The following is a 14,379-nucleotide window of genomic DNA, read 5'->3' on the forward strand; positions in this document are numbered from 1 at the left end:
AGAGCATAACCAAACTATATGATTTTGTAGGGATAGCTTTCTTTGGCCATGTTATTTTGAGAAGACACAATTGCTTTGTTAGTATGCTTGAAGTATTATTGTTTTCATGTCAATATGAACTTTTGTCTTGAATCATTTGGATCTGAACATTCATGCCACAATAAAGAAAATTACATTGAGAATTATGCTAGGTAGCATTCCACATAAAAAATTCTCTTTTTATCATTTACCTACTCGAGGACGAGCAGGAATTAAGCTTGGGGATGCTTGATACGTCTCCAATGTATCTATAATTTTTGATTGTCCCATGCTATTATATTACCCGTTTTGGATATTTATGGGCTTTACTTTACACTTTTATATCATTTTTGGGACTAACCTACTAACTGGAGGCCCACCCTGAATTGCAGTTTTTTTCCTATTTCAGTGTTTCGAAGAAAAGGAATATCAAACGGAGTCCAAACGGAATGAAACCTTCGGGAGCGATCTTTTTGGAACAAACGCAATCCAGGAGACTTGGAGTGGACGCCAAGAAGCAGCCGAGGTGGCCACGAGGCAGGAGGGCGCGCCCTAGGGGGGTGGGCACGCCCCCACCTTCATGGGCCCCTCGTGGCTCCCCTGACCTACCTCCTTCGCCTATATATATCCACGTGCCCTGAAAACATCCAGGAGCACCACGAAAAACTATTTCCACCGCCGCAACCTTCTGTATCCGCAAGATCCCATCTTGGGGCCTTCGCCGGTGCTCCATCGGAGGGGGAATCGACTGTCGGTGTCAAAACCGGTGGATCTCGGGTAGGTGGTCTCGAACTGTGCGTCTAAGACTAATGGTAACAGGAGGCTGGGGACACGATGTTTACCTAGGTTCGGGCCCTCTCGATGGAGGTAATACCCTACTTCCTGCTTGATTGATCTTGATGATATGAGTATTACAAGAGTTTATCTACCACGAGATGAGAGAGGCTAAACCCTAGAAGCTAGCCTATGGTATGATTGTTGTTGTTGTCCTACGGACTAAACCCTTCGGTTTATATAGACACCGGAGGGGGCTAGGGTTACACAGAGTCGGTTACAGAGAAGGAGATCTAACATCTGAATCGCCAAGCTTGCCTTCCACGCAAAGGAGAGTCCCATCCGGACACGGGACGAAGTCTTCAATCTTGTATCTTCATAATCCAATAGTCTGGCCAAAGTATATAGTCCGGCTGTCCGGATACCCCCTAATCCAGGACTCCCTCAGTAGCCCTGAACCAGGCTTCAATGACGATGAGTCCGGCCCACAGATTTTCTTCGGCATTGCAAGGCGGGTTCTTCTACCAATCCGGTGCACCTGTCGCAGTGGATAGTGTCCGGCCTCCCAGTAAGGTTGTACTCCTCGGTTTATGTGCTTCAATAATGGCCACCTCCATGTTTCGATCGAAGACAAGGGGCCGGGGCATTTTTACATTTGCCACCCTAATCCCACAGGCAAGCCGTCTATTTGAGGAGACGGGGATCTTCAGATCCAAATCACACCATCTTCCCCAAGCAAGCATTCCGCAGAGAGCATCCAAAAGAGGCCATCCCACCATGACCGGTCGCTACAGCCCTGCTCATCGCTCCCCTAGCTCGAAGCCAGGGGATTGGGAAAAGTGTTCCATCCCTCACAGCCGCCTAATAGAGCTGCAGACCAAAGGGTTCCTTCCGCCCGCATACATGGTCCCTGTCCGATCCGGACTAGCCACCTATAATGGTGGGGAGCAAGCGGAGAGATTCCCTACCCCATCTCGGGGGGAGCGGGTATGCCTCGTCCCATATCTGCTAAGAGGCGTCGGGTTTCCAATCCACCCATTCCTCCGCGGGCTCCTGGAGTTCTACGGTCTCCAGTTGCATAATCTTACCCCCGCCTCCATACTGCACATCGCGGGCTACGTTGCCCTCTGCGAGCTGTTCCTGGGCTGCGAAGCTCATTTCGAGCTATGGAAGAGGTTATTTTGCCTCGTCCCCCGCAACCAGGAGGGATCTATATATCAAGTGGGTGGAGCCGAAATATGGCGCATCGCCCAGACCGGATACCTGTCCGACACTCCAAAGAAGGCGTCCGAAGACTGGCCCTCGGAGTGGTTTTATGTCGATGACGTTCCCCTTCTGGACCCAGTCCGGACGGGCCTTCCTGAGTTTACCAATACTCCGCTGAAGAAACGCCAAAGTTGGCACCCTCGGAGCCCCCAGGAGGAAGAAAACAGGGAAGTCTTCTATCTGATGAGCCGGATACAAACCCTGGCCAAATCAGGATTGACAATAATCAAAGTTATGTCAATATGCATAATAAGGGGAGTGCAGCCACTTCAATATAGGGGAAAACCCATGTGGAACTTCAATGGAGAAGACGATGCCCCCCGCTGCGGTCGCAAAGGTCCAGATTCTGCCACATCTTTGGCGAAGATACTGTCCGAATTGTACAAAGGAGAAGAAGAAGAGTTCCTCCGCATTAAACCGCGGGATGGATTTTCCATGTATAACCCCCGAAGCTGGGTAAGTTGTCATCTTTTACTCGACTCTATCCGTTCTTACCTTCTTTGTCACAATCATTTACCTTGCCGCTTCAAAACAGGAACTAAGGAAGGCCGTGAAAGAGTTTAACAGCCCCTCTCCGCAGCCAGAGGATCCCGGCCGGGCTCTCGACCCCGTACTTGAAGAAGATCCGGACATATCCGTGGAATTCGTCGTCGGGACTTTCTACTAGGCAAGCAGTGGCGGCTCTTTAGTGGCCATCATCGCGGATTATCCCGGACTGCTTCCCGTGCGCATGTAAGTAATGTCGGGGTTCCAACCTTCCAAAATAATTCCTTCGTTTTGCCGTACCTTATGCTCATATGTCGTACTTCTATAGAAACGTCAGTCGGGACGCCGTGCGGAACCCGCGGGGTCCTCTCAGCAAGAGGCTCCTAGACAAGGTAGTCTTAAAAGGAAGGCGGTTAGGAGCGAGACACAGGCGCAAAGGTATTCATTAAACTTGCCCCGTGGTTTATTTGGTCTTTTTGTCGAGGCATGACGATTTTAATTATGTCCTGACAGGAAACTCCGGACTACACCCAGGGATCCTTCCGGCCATGCCTCTAGCAGCCGGATTCCTGGACCGGATTCACGGGCGGAGGTTGATGTGGGGACAGTGCCAAACTATCCTCCTGCGGAGGATACAGATATGCTTTCCGCCACAAATTCTGAAGTGGAGAGCGCCATGAATCACCGGCGCCGGTGGGCCGTACTCCGTGGTGGTATTTTTTCTGAAGAGGCGTTTAATGCCTTCAATTCTGGACATGCATATATCCGCGCTGCTCAAGATGGACTTGCCAGAGCAACGGACCAGTATGTGAAGGATATACAGTAAGAGAATTTAATAAGTATGTGTAGTAGTAGCCCTTGAGACTTGAAAAAGTTGGCACAACTGATTTAAGGATCATTGTATGCATAGGTTCTTGTAGAGAAGAATGCCCAGTTGTCTCAAGAGCTAGAGGAATGTAAGGCCCAAATGAAGGCCAATGCAGCCGGACAAGGGGAATCCAAGAAGGCTTCTTCTGGTAATAATTTCCTTCTACCAGTTTGTTTGTTCGACATGGTTTATAAACCTGACAAAAAATTCGGCATACAATCCCGGAGGAAATCCGACGACTGTGGGAGATAATAAGCTGCGTCTGCGAAGTCAGCTGAAGGCGGGCGAACGCGTGCTGACGCAGTCTATGCAGGAGAAGAATAAACTTCAAGATGCGAATCTCCGATTGAGCGTCGAATTGAAAGATGTTTGGGCTCAGGTCGCGGACTCCGTGAAGGAGAACTGGAGGCTTCGAACCGGCATTTATAGTAAGTGCTTGAACAAACTGTAGTATAGTTCGGCGAAGAGGCGTATTGACAGAGTTATGTCTGCAGGTATGTTGACGGGCCGTCCTGAAGAGGAGATGCCCAGCTCCGCAGGTGATATGCTGCAGGAGCTTTCACAACTGCACGAACGATCTCGACAGGTGATGCAGGGTATTGTCCAGGCCTTGTGGCCATCCGCTTCCCTGCCAGGAGGCATGAGCAAACTTGTAGAGATGCTCAAAGGAGCATGGCGGCGCTTCCGATTATGGAAGGTATCGGCTTGCCAGCAAGGTGCGAGAGAAGCTTGGGCCATGGTGAAGACGCGATACGCCAAGGCTGACCCGAACCATATGGACGAAGTTGGACCGATGGGGTCAGATGGAAAAGAGATACCCGTTAGTCTGGTATATGACCAAGTAGCGTTAGCTGTGAAGTATTCCCAATGGGATTGTAAGCTAGATAGCCTGTTGGATGGTATAGAGGAAGAGTACAGCCAGTCTAAATGACTATGTAATTTGAATGGGCTCATGTACTCCCTAGCCGGATTGAAAATCATTTGTCATGGCAGACCTTTTCGCTTCAGCCCCCGGATCCGATAGTCCGAGGTGTATCTGAATACCCACACAGTTATGAAAAACTGGGGTATGCGTGGAAACCAGGCGTTGGGGTCATAAGTGCTTGAACAGACAAGTACCCAGTTATGTTATATTACATGGATAGTAAGAAACATCTTCCAGAGAGAATAGTTCCGTTAGGGGTTCCTTTCTGTGGGTGCGCATGCATCGATGTGCATGTCCGAACTGTGAACAGAAGCGCAGGAAACAAAACATCTGGGTATTTTCGTTGTAATGAACGAGAACATCTTCTGTTCACCGACCGAATATTCCCTTAAGAATGCTAGCTTTCGGCTTCACCCAGTCTGAGGTACACATCTGGCTCAACCGGCAGTAACAATCGCAGAGGTGCTCCCCTTATGCCCTAGCCGAATTAACGGGAACGTAGGGCATAAATACAAGAGCCAGGCAACCCAGCATGGCCAAAACTTAAGTCATGGCGATACATATAATGGTGAAGAAAAGGCACATATGGAAAGAAAAATGCATATGTGGCTGGCAAGAAGCCATTAGAGTAGTTATATTTAGCTTCTGAATAGGAAGCCCCCAGGTATAGTGTGCACACATAATGCGGCCGAAGTGCTCAGGGCATCCGTAAAGTTTTAAGGCTGTATATTAAAAAGGAAAAAGGGGCGAGAAAGGAGGAAAGAGGACATAATTGGAGAGGCGGAGGTAAGGAGACAAACACTGGGTTCGGCGCTAGGCATAGAATCTCCGGAGTCTGGCCGCGTTCCATGGGTTCGGCTCGAGTCTGTTATCAGATGCATGATACGTCTCCAACGTATCTATAATTTTTGATTTCTCCATGCTACTTTATCTATTGTTTTGGACTATAATGGGCCTTATTTTCCACTTTTATATTATTTTTGGGACTAACCTATTAACCGGAGGCCTAGCCCAGAATTGCTGTTTTTTTGCCTATTTCAGTGTTTCGAAGAAACGGAATATCAAACGGAGTCCAAACGGAATGAAACCTTCGGAAACGTGATCTTCTCACCGAACGTAATCCAGGAGACTTGGACCCTACTCCAAGAAGTGCCGGAGGCGGTCACGAGGGTGGGGGCACGCCCTCCCCCTGGGCGCGCCCCCTACCTCGTGGGCCCCCTGACGCTCCACCGACGTACTCCTTCCTCCTATATATACCTACGTACCCCCAATAGATCAGGGACGAAGCCAAAATCCTAATTCCACCGCCGTAACTTCCTGTATCCACGAGATCCCATCTTGGGGCCTGTTCCGGAGCTCCGCCGGAGGGAGCATCCACCACGTAGGGCTTCTACATCATCACCATAGCCCCTCCGATGAAGTGTGAGTAGTTTACTTCAGACCTTTGTGTCCATAGTTAGTAGCTAGATGGCTTCTTCTCTCTTTTTGGATCTCAATACAATGTTCTCCCCCTCTCTCGTGGAGATCTATTCGATGTAATCTTCTTTTTGCGGTATGTTTGTTGAGACCGATGAATTGTGGGTTTATGATCTAGCTTATCTATGGAAAATATTTGATTCTTCTCTGAATTCTTTTATGTATGATTAAGTTATCTTTGCAAGTCTCTTCGAATTATCCGTTTGGTTTGGCCAACTAGATTGGTAGTTCTTGCAATGGGAGAAGTGCTTAGCTTTGGGTTCAATCTTGCGGTGACCTTACCCAGTGACAGAAAGGGTTGCAAGGCACGTATTGTATTGTTGCCATCGAGGATAACAAGATGGGGTATTTATCATATTGCATGAATTTATTCCTCTACATCATGTCATCTTGCTTAAGGCGTTACTCTGTTTTTAACTTAATACTCTAGATGCATGCTGGATAACGGTCGATGAGTGGAGTAATAGTAGTAGATGCAGAATCGTTTCGGTCTACTTGTCACGGACGTGATGCCTATATACATGATCATTGCCTGGATAACCTCATAACTATGCTCAATTCTGTCAATTGCTCAATAGTAATTTGTTCACCCATCGTAGAATACTTATGCTCTTGAGAGAAGCCACTAGTGAAACCTATGGCCCCCGGGTCTATTCTCATCATATCAATCTCCATCACTTTATTTACTTGCTTTGCTTTTACTTTTTACTTTGCATCTTTATACCAAAAATACCAAAAATATTATCTCTATCAGATCTCACCCTTGTAAGTGACCGTGAAGGGATTGACAACCCCTAAGCATTGGTTGCGAGTAGTTATCATTTTGTGCAGGTACGAGGGACTTGCGCGTGGTCTCCTACTGGATTGATACCTTGGTTCTCAAAAACTGAGGGAAATACTTATGCTACTACGCTGCATCATCCTCTCCTCTTTGGGGAAATCCAACGCAAGCTCGAGACGTAGCAAGAAGAATTTTTGGCGCCGTTGCCGGGGAGGCTTACGCAAAAGTCAACATACCAAGTACCCATCACAATTCCTATCTCTCGCATTACATTATTTGCCATTTTCCTCTCGTTTTCCTCTCCCCCACTTCACCTTTGCCGTTTTATTCGCCCTCTCTTTCCCAATCTCCTCCTCTTTTTCCCTTTGCCTTTTGTTTACTCGTGTGTTAGTTTGCTTGTTTGTCGTAATGGCCTTACCTAAATCTGGTGATCTTCACCATAAAAGGCTAGAGGAGATTTTAAACAATGTCAGGAAGTTTATGGTTTTGCAATTTGAGCATAATAATTTCTTTAGAAACAAGCTTAAGGAACAAAAGAGTTTTATGAGTATATGAATAAAGAGCTCGATGATATGTCCAAAGAATTTGATGGTATAAGATCCCAAATCGCTCGTCTTGAAAAGATGACCGCTGAAATTTCGGATATGCAAGCCACCTTAGTCAATAAGATGGCCGCTAAACCGGATTCCTATGAAAATCAAGGTGAAGATCTAAAAGTTATTGATGTGTCCCCTATTAAATCTTTGTTTTGCAATATTAATCTTGATGAAACTGAATATGATCTTCCTTTACCTAGAAGGCGTTCTAAGAACTCGGAGTTTTTAGATCTTAATGATGAAATTGATAAAAGTGGGATTGAAAGAAATAGAAATCTAGATGTTGCTAAACCCACTATATTGGATCTCAAGGAATTTAATTATGAAAATTGCTCTTTAATTGATTGTATTTCCTTTTTGCAATCCGTGCTAAATTCTCCTCATGCTTATAGTCAAGATAAGGCTTTTACCGAACACATTGTTGATGCCTTGATGCAATCTTATGAAGAAAAGCTTGAGTTGAAAGTTTCTATCCCTAGAAAACTCTATGATGAGTGGGAACCAACTATCAAAATTAAAATTAAAGATTATGAGTTTCATGCCTTGTGTGATTTGGGTGCTAGTGTCTCCACTATTCCCAAAACTTTGTGTGATTTGCTAGATTTCCGTGATTTTGATGATTGCTCTCTAAACTTGCATCTTGTGGATTCCACTATTAAAAAGCCTATGGGAAGAATTAATGATGTTCTTATTGTTGCAAATAGGAATTATGTGCCCGTAGATTTTATCGTTCTTGATATAGATTGGAATCCTTCATGTCCTATTATTCTTGGTAGACCTTTCCTTAGAACGATTGGTGCAATTATTGATATGAAGGAAGGAAATATTAGATTCCAATTCCCTTTAAAGAAAGGCATGGAACACTTTCCTAGAAAGAAAATAAAATTACCATATGAATCTATCGTGAGAGCCACTTATGGATTGCCTACCTGAAAGTGCTAGTTATCGACTAGAGGGGGGTGAATAGGCGATTTTATCAAAGTCTTCAAACGTGGAAGTTTCGAAGACAAACAATAGAAATGACCTAATTGATATGCAGCGGAAGATAAACTACAACAAGCAAACCATAGTCTAGTATGCAATAATGTGAAAGTACAAAGACTAATAGCAGCTTGGTAGTAAGGATCAGGATGGAAGATAGTATGAAGCCAACCAACGATAGTAGTCAAGCAATGAAGTCAAAAAGGTACGACAAATAGGCAATGACTTCACGAAGACAAACTCAAAGTAAAGGGAGGGAGAGGATAGAACCAGTCACTTGTTGAAGACACATGATTTGTTGGACCAGTTCCAGTTGCTGTGACAACTGTACGTCTGGTTAGGGAGGCTGAGATTCAACTCAGAAGACCGCGTCTTCACCTTATTCCCCTTGAGCTAAGGACACACAGTCCTCGCCCAATCACTCTGGTAAGTCTTCAAGGTAGACTTCCGAACCTTCACAGACTTTGTTCACCGGCGATCCACAATGACTCTTGGATGCTCAGAACGCGACGCCTAACTGGCTAGAGGATACACAGTCCTCAAGTGTAATAAGTCTTCAGGTCACTCAAACAGAAAGACTTTAGTGATGCCTAACACTCTTTGGCTCTGGGTGTTTGGGCTTTGTCCTCGCAAGGATTTCTCTCTCTCAAAGGCTTCGAGGTGGGTTGCTCTCAAATGACAAAAGCCGTGAACTAACTCTGAGCAGCCACAAATTTATGGTGTAGGGGGTGGGCTATTTATAGCCACAAGGCAACCCGACCTGATATGTCCGAAATGACCCTGGGTCACTAAGGAACTGACACGTGTTCCAACGGTCAGATTTCAAACACACACGGCAACTTTACTTGGGCTACAAGCAAAGCTGACTCATCCAGCTTTGGATAAGATTTGCTCTCATTGTCTTCGCTCGAAGACATAGGATTTGGGTTGAGCATCACTTCAGTCATTCTGACTTTGTTCACTTGGACCCCACTTAACAGTACGGTGGTTCCTATGACTCAACAAAGAATAAAAGGAAACAACAAAACAACACAATCTTCGCGCTCCATAGTCTTCACTCAATGTCTTCTCATGTCATAGTCTTCAATATGAATATCTTCACATACCACCATTGTCGTCAATGTCTTCATACATTTTTAGGGGTCATCTCCGGTAGGTAAACCGAATCAATGAGGGACACTACCTGCGTTATCCTGCAATTCTCACAAACGCATTAGTCCCTCAACCAACTTTGTCGTCAATACTCCAAAACCAACTAGGGGTGGCACTAGATGCACTTACAATCTCCCCCTTTTTGGTGATTGATGACAAACTGGTTGAAGTTTTCAACGGGAATGAAGTATGTGAAATTGTAAAGGATAGGGTATTGTCTTCATAAGTGGCAAAGGCTCCCCCTGAAGATGTGCATATAAGTAATTTGCTTTTGGTATGCAAATGCACATGGCAGGTTGTACTAGTGGAGATCCTCTTCAACTTATGAAGATAATTCATCATGCATGAAATGATATAATTAGGAGAGTGACATGCATAATGAAAAATGGACGTCTGCAGAATGATCTAAGTGCGGAAGTTATCATCGCACATGGAAAAGCAAATAAGTAGCAGACAACCATCGAGTTTAAGTGTTACAACTCAAAGAACGAAATGTATCAAAAGCAAGAGTTGTAATCACTAGGCAAAATATAAAGCAACCGCCCATATGAACCCGCTTGAAGACTATCAAACTCGTATGCTTCTCCCCCTTTTGTTAGTAATGACCAAAAAGGTTTTAAGACATAGAACATCTACTTGTCCTCTTGAGGAGTAGGTGAAGTAGCAGGGTTGTCGTTGTTGTTTGGCGGCGCAGACGAACTTGGTGCAGTGTCGATGCGTGTAGAAGTAGGGGGCGGTGAAGTAGCATCGTCTTCATCATCGATCACTTTGGCATTCACAGTTGCCGCGGAGGAAGAATAGTCAGAGTCTTCAAGGGATGGAGTTCGACGTAGGACAGCATTCCATGGAGGAGTGGAGTCAAACTTGAATCTTTCAGTGAAGCCATCGTCTTGAAGATCTGCTTCAGCACTGAGCAGTGTCAAACTCTTCCATGATCGCCGACAGGTTTCATGAGTGACAAAGGCATTCTTGGTGGCAAGATTTCGAATGCGATTTACGTCCACCAAGAGGCTTTGCATCTGTCGCTTGAGCCAGATGTGACGCTTGTCTTGTTTCTGATGCAGTGCCACAAGAAGTTCTCGGTCATTTAGGACGCGAGAGCGCTTCTTAGGCCTTTGGGCAATTGTGCTCTCAGTAGCTTCAGTTTGCGCACGATGAGGCAGATGAGTGTTCCCAGCCATTGGATAGACACGAGTTACTGCTTGGACTCCTTCCATGGGCTGAGTGAAGCTTTGGTGTTCAGCATTTTGAAGACAAAGAGGCTTCTTGGCAGGCTCAGGGTATATGGCTTCAACTGACATATCAACCTCTGGTAGAAAGATCAGATGATTGCGAGCAGAGGGCTGATAGTTGATAGCAGAGTGTAGCTTGATGAGGCGCATGACCCATGGAGCATAGAATTTCAGGCCAAAAAGGTCAGATCCAGATGCAGCCAGTTGCCGGAGGAAGAATTCTTGTGTATTGAATCTGATGCCATTGAGGATGTAAAAGACCAATGTCTTCATGGCTCCTTCAAGTTTTGCAGCTGATGAATGCCCTTTGATAGGCCATAGAGTCCGCCTGATGATGTGATATATTGTGCGAGGCAGATACTCAAGGTCATCAACAAAGAACTCCTTTGGGTATTCAGCGTCATGTGGCAGAGGCTTCATCATGCTCAACATCTGGCTCATGTTGGGTTCTGGCTTATGGAAGATGCTCTCCAGTGCATTGCGGTGGAGTTGACAATCAGGTTTGAACAGCTCTCCGGGAGTGGGTAGGCCTGTAAGCTCAATGATGTCAAGAGCTTTGGCTTCATGATGAACATTTCCTGTCATCCACTCGAGAACCCATGTCTTTGTATCCCTATTGTAGCCGCGAATGTGGAGGGTAGCATAGAATTGAAGCAAAAGTTCCTCATTTCAATGTTCTTTGTCTGTCACAAAGCTGAGCAGACCTGCATCACGAAAGCAGTCAAGTGCTTCTTCTAAGCATGGCAGTCCAGCAACGGCTTCAGTGTTGAGGCGCATATAAGGTAAAATGCGCCCTTGATCATACAGAATGCAGGAGTAATAGCTTCGCTGCTGATGGCTCCAGAAATGATCAGATGATATTCTTGGCCTTGAGTAGGGGTTCTTTGCGCTGTCAAAGAAGGTGTTGTGGCTTTTGAAGCCATTTGCATTGAAGGACCCTGTAGAGGTGGCAGTACCTGGGAACCTTGGCAGTCTTGGCTTTGGTTTCTGGACCTGAGGCCTATGCTCAATATGATAATCAAACTGAGGACCAGAGACATTAGGCGGAGGGACCAGAACGGGCCATTTGACAGTGATTAGCTAGCCATGGTTGTATGCTTGCTCAATTGTATGGGGCCTTGGTGGCGGAACAGGAGCAGTGGCAACAACAGAGGCTTCAGGCTGCACAACAGAAGCTTCAGGAGCAGTTGCAGCATTGGCTTCTGGCATATTGGTTGGTGCAGGCTCCACACTTGCTTCAGCCATGACTACGTCATAGGCTTCATTTATGTTGGTGGTGGCAGCCTCAAGATTTTCAACCTCCACTTGATGAGCTGGAGGGTCTGGCACTGGCACATTTACTTCAGGAACAACTTCTTCAGTAATGGGGGGAGTAGGGACACGTTCTTCTTCTTGTTCGTCATCGGCTGATGCAGCCGGATTGTCTTCAGCAGTTTTGGCTTCAGACACGGAGACATTCACAGTCAGAGTGGCTTCTGGAAACACCTGATGTACAATAGATTGGTGGTGCACTTCTCCTTCTGGAACGCTCGAAAGAGGGACTTGAGGCCTTGGTCCTTTGCGAAGCCTGTGTAATACGGGCGACGCTTTGGAGATGGAGTTGGCTGGGCCTCATCCTCTTTTTCTTGCACAGGTGGTGTGACTTGTTGTTGTTGGGGAGTACTCGGGGAGTCTTGTTGTTGTGGGTGATCAGTCCATGATGCATCCTGAGCAATTGGCGTCAGAGGACGACCAATGCTGATGAGTTCACTGTTCGTGAGAACAGGAGATGATACCAAGTTGTGTTTGATCTGAGGAAGAACTTCATCATCTTCAACATTGTCATGGTGATCAATGTCTTCAGCAGCGATGGGATCAACTGCTGGAATGTCTTCAGCTTCATAAGCCTCTGTGGAAGCAGGCTCATGAACAATCATCCGTCGTTCTTGGTGTTCAGATGCAGGGCGAACCATTGAGATAGGTTCAACAACTAAGGGCTCTGTGGGAGCAGCCCGATTCTTCTTGGTTTTGCGCTTCTTCTTGGAGGGAGCAACATCAGAGGCTTCGATGTTTTTCCTTTTTTGGCTTCAGCCTCGGCAGCCCTCGTCTTCTTCAGGTCTGAAGCGGTTGACATGACCTTTGTCTTCGAGCCAGTCATGCTGCTTGGGAAGACTATGCGAGGTTCATCCTGCCTTGAAGGTGCAGATTGGACAGTTGATAGCTTCTTCTTCTTTGCAGCCATTCTGGGGTCAATGCCAGGACGACCAAGAGCCTTGCGCTTCTCAACCTCATTGTAGGCTAGCACACACTTGTCAGCCAAACTCTTCATGCGCTCATGAGAGCCTCTAGCTTCTTCGCGCTTCTTGTGGAAGGCTTCTTTGAGCTCGTGCAGCATGATCTTGAAGTTTTTGACATCTTGCACGCTAAGCTTGGCCACATGCTTCTTGAACTGAGCTTTCTCATAGTCGATCTTGTGCTTCAGTTCAACGATGCGCTGAGCAAGAGCTAGCTCAGAAGCAATGGCGCCATTGAAGGTGACGCTGAGGCCAATGGGAAGTCGCAGATCATCAAAGCTGAGATTTTAGGGTGTCAAACCACTCATCAATGAAGTTATGGATGATTGCCACATCAAAGAGAGGCAAATCATTGAAGATCTCTGCTTCTTCCTTGCTCTTGATCAGTTGCTCAAGAGCATCATCTGCAAGATCTTCATCGCTGGACAGATCAATGTGCTCTTCTCGCAGAATGGCAGTAGGAGTCAATGTCTGATCAGTATTCTTGACGATTTTCTTTTTCTTCTCCGTCTTCTTGGACATACGTGATAGATCTTCAGACTGCACACTGTCTTCAGGAGGTGCAGTGACCAGTGGCTTTGCATGTGAAGCTTTTGGAGGAGCAGCTGATTGTGAAGCCTTAGTCTTCTTTAGCTTCTGCGGCTTTGGAGGAGGAGCTGGGGCTTCATCAGTGTCATCATCATTATCAGAATGATCCACTTCGGCACCTTGGACCAAGATGTATGTGATGAGGCCATCAAGGTTTGAAAAGGGGCTGATGACATTGGGTTGTGCATCACGTGAGCCGTCAGCACGGGGAGCAGAGGGACCAAGGTTAAAGTCTAATCCCAATGACTTCTTGTTTTCCTTGGCCGATGCCTTTGCATGCTGGAAGTTGCGCTTGAAGATATTATCGTCACGACACCAGAGCAATGATGATGTGTCGGCATTTTTAGGCTGTGGTCCACAGACCATACAAGGATAGAAAACCTGTGCAATAGCTTCAGCTCTGTTCTTGGGTGGAAGGCCTCGATAGAGAATATCACCCCAAGGACTTTTGATAGCATTCTTCTCAGCGTATTCCTGGGTCATGAACTTGTATTTGAACCATTGTTCAGCCCAATATCGTCGAATCCATTGGATTCGTGTCTTGCGCTAATTATAATCCTCTTCAGGATCTGTCTTGTAAAGGTCTGCGAGGTCATCAGGCAAATCTTTTGATGTTCCCCCTCGACGCTGTCTGCCATCCTTCCTTACTGATTTCTCTACAGCCATGAACTTCAAACTGAATGGCGTCAATACGTTCAAAGGCTTTCGCTTGCTGGACAAGCAGGAACTAGCTTCGGGAGAGTTAATGTGTTGCTGTAAGAATTCTGCAAACGAATGCAGACTATGAGAACCAAGGGATTCTCCCACGGACATGTACCTGTGACAGCATTAGAGATGCGAGGGAAGGGGAAGAGGTCATATGCATTCTCAGAAGATTTTGAAGATAAATCAGTTTAAAAATATTGACCTCATGTTGCGAAGACATTCACTTATATGTTGAGAGTTGGTTCCAGATTTGTACGA

Source organism: Triticum aestivum, chromosome 3B, assembly GCF_018294505.1.
Source record: "Triticum aestivum cultivar Chinese Spring chromosome 3B, IWGSC CS RefSeq v2.1, whole genome shotgun sequence".
Classification (NCBI taxonomy): Eukaryota; Viridiplantae; Streptophyta; class Magnoliopsida; order Poales; family Poaceae; genus Triticum; species Triticum aestivum.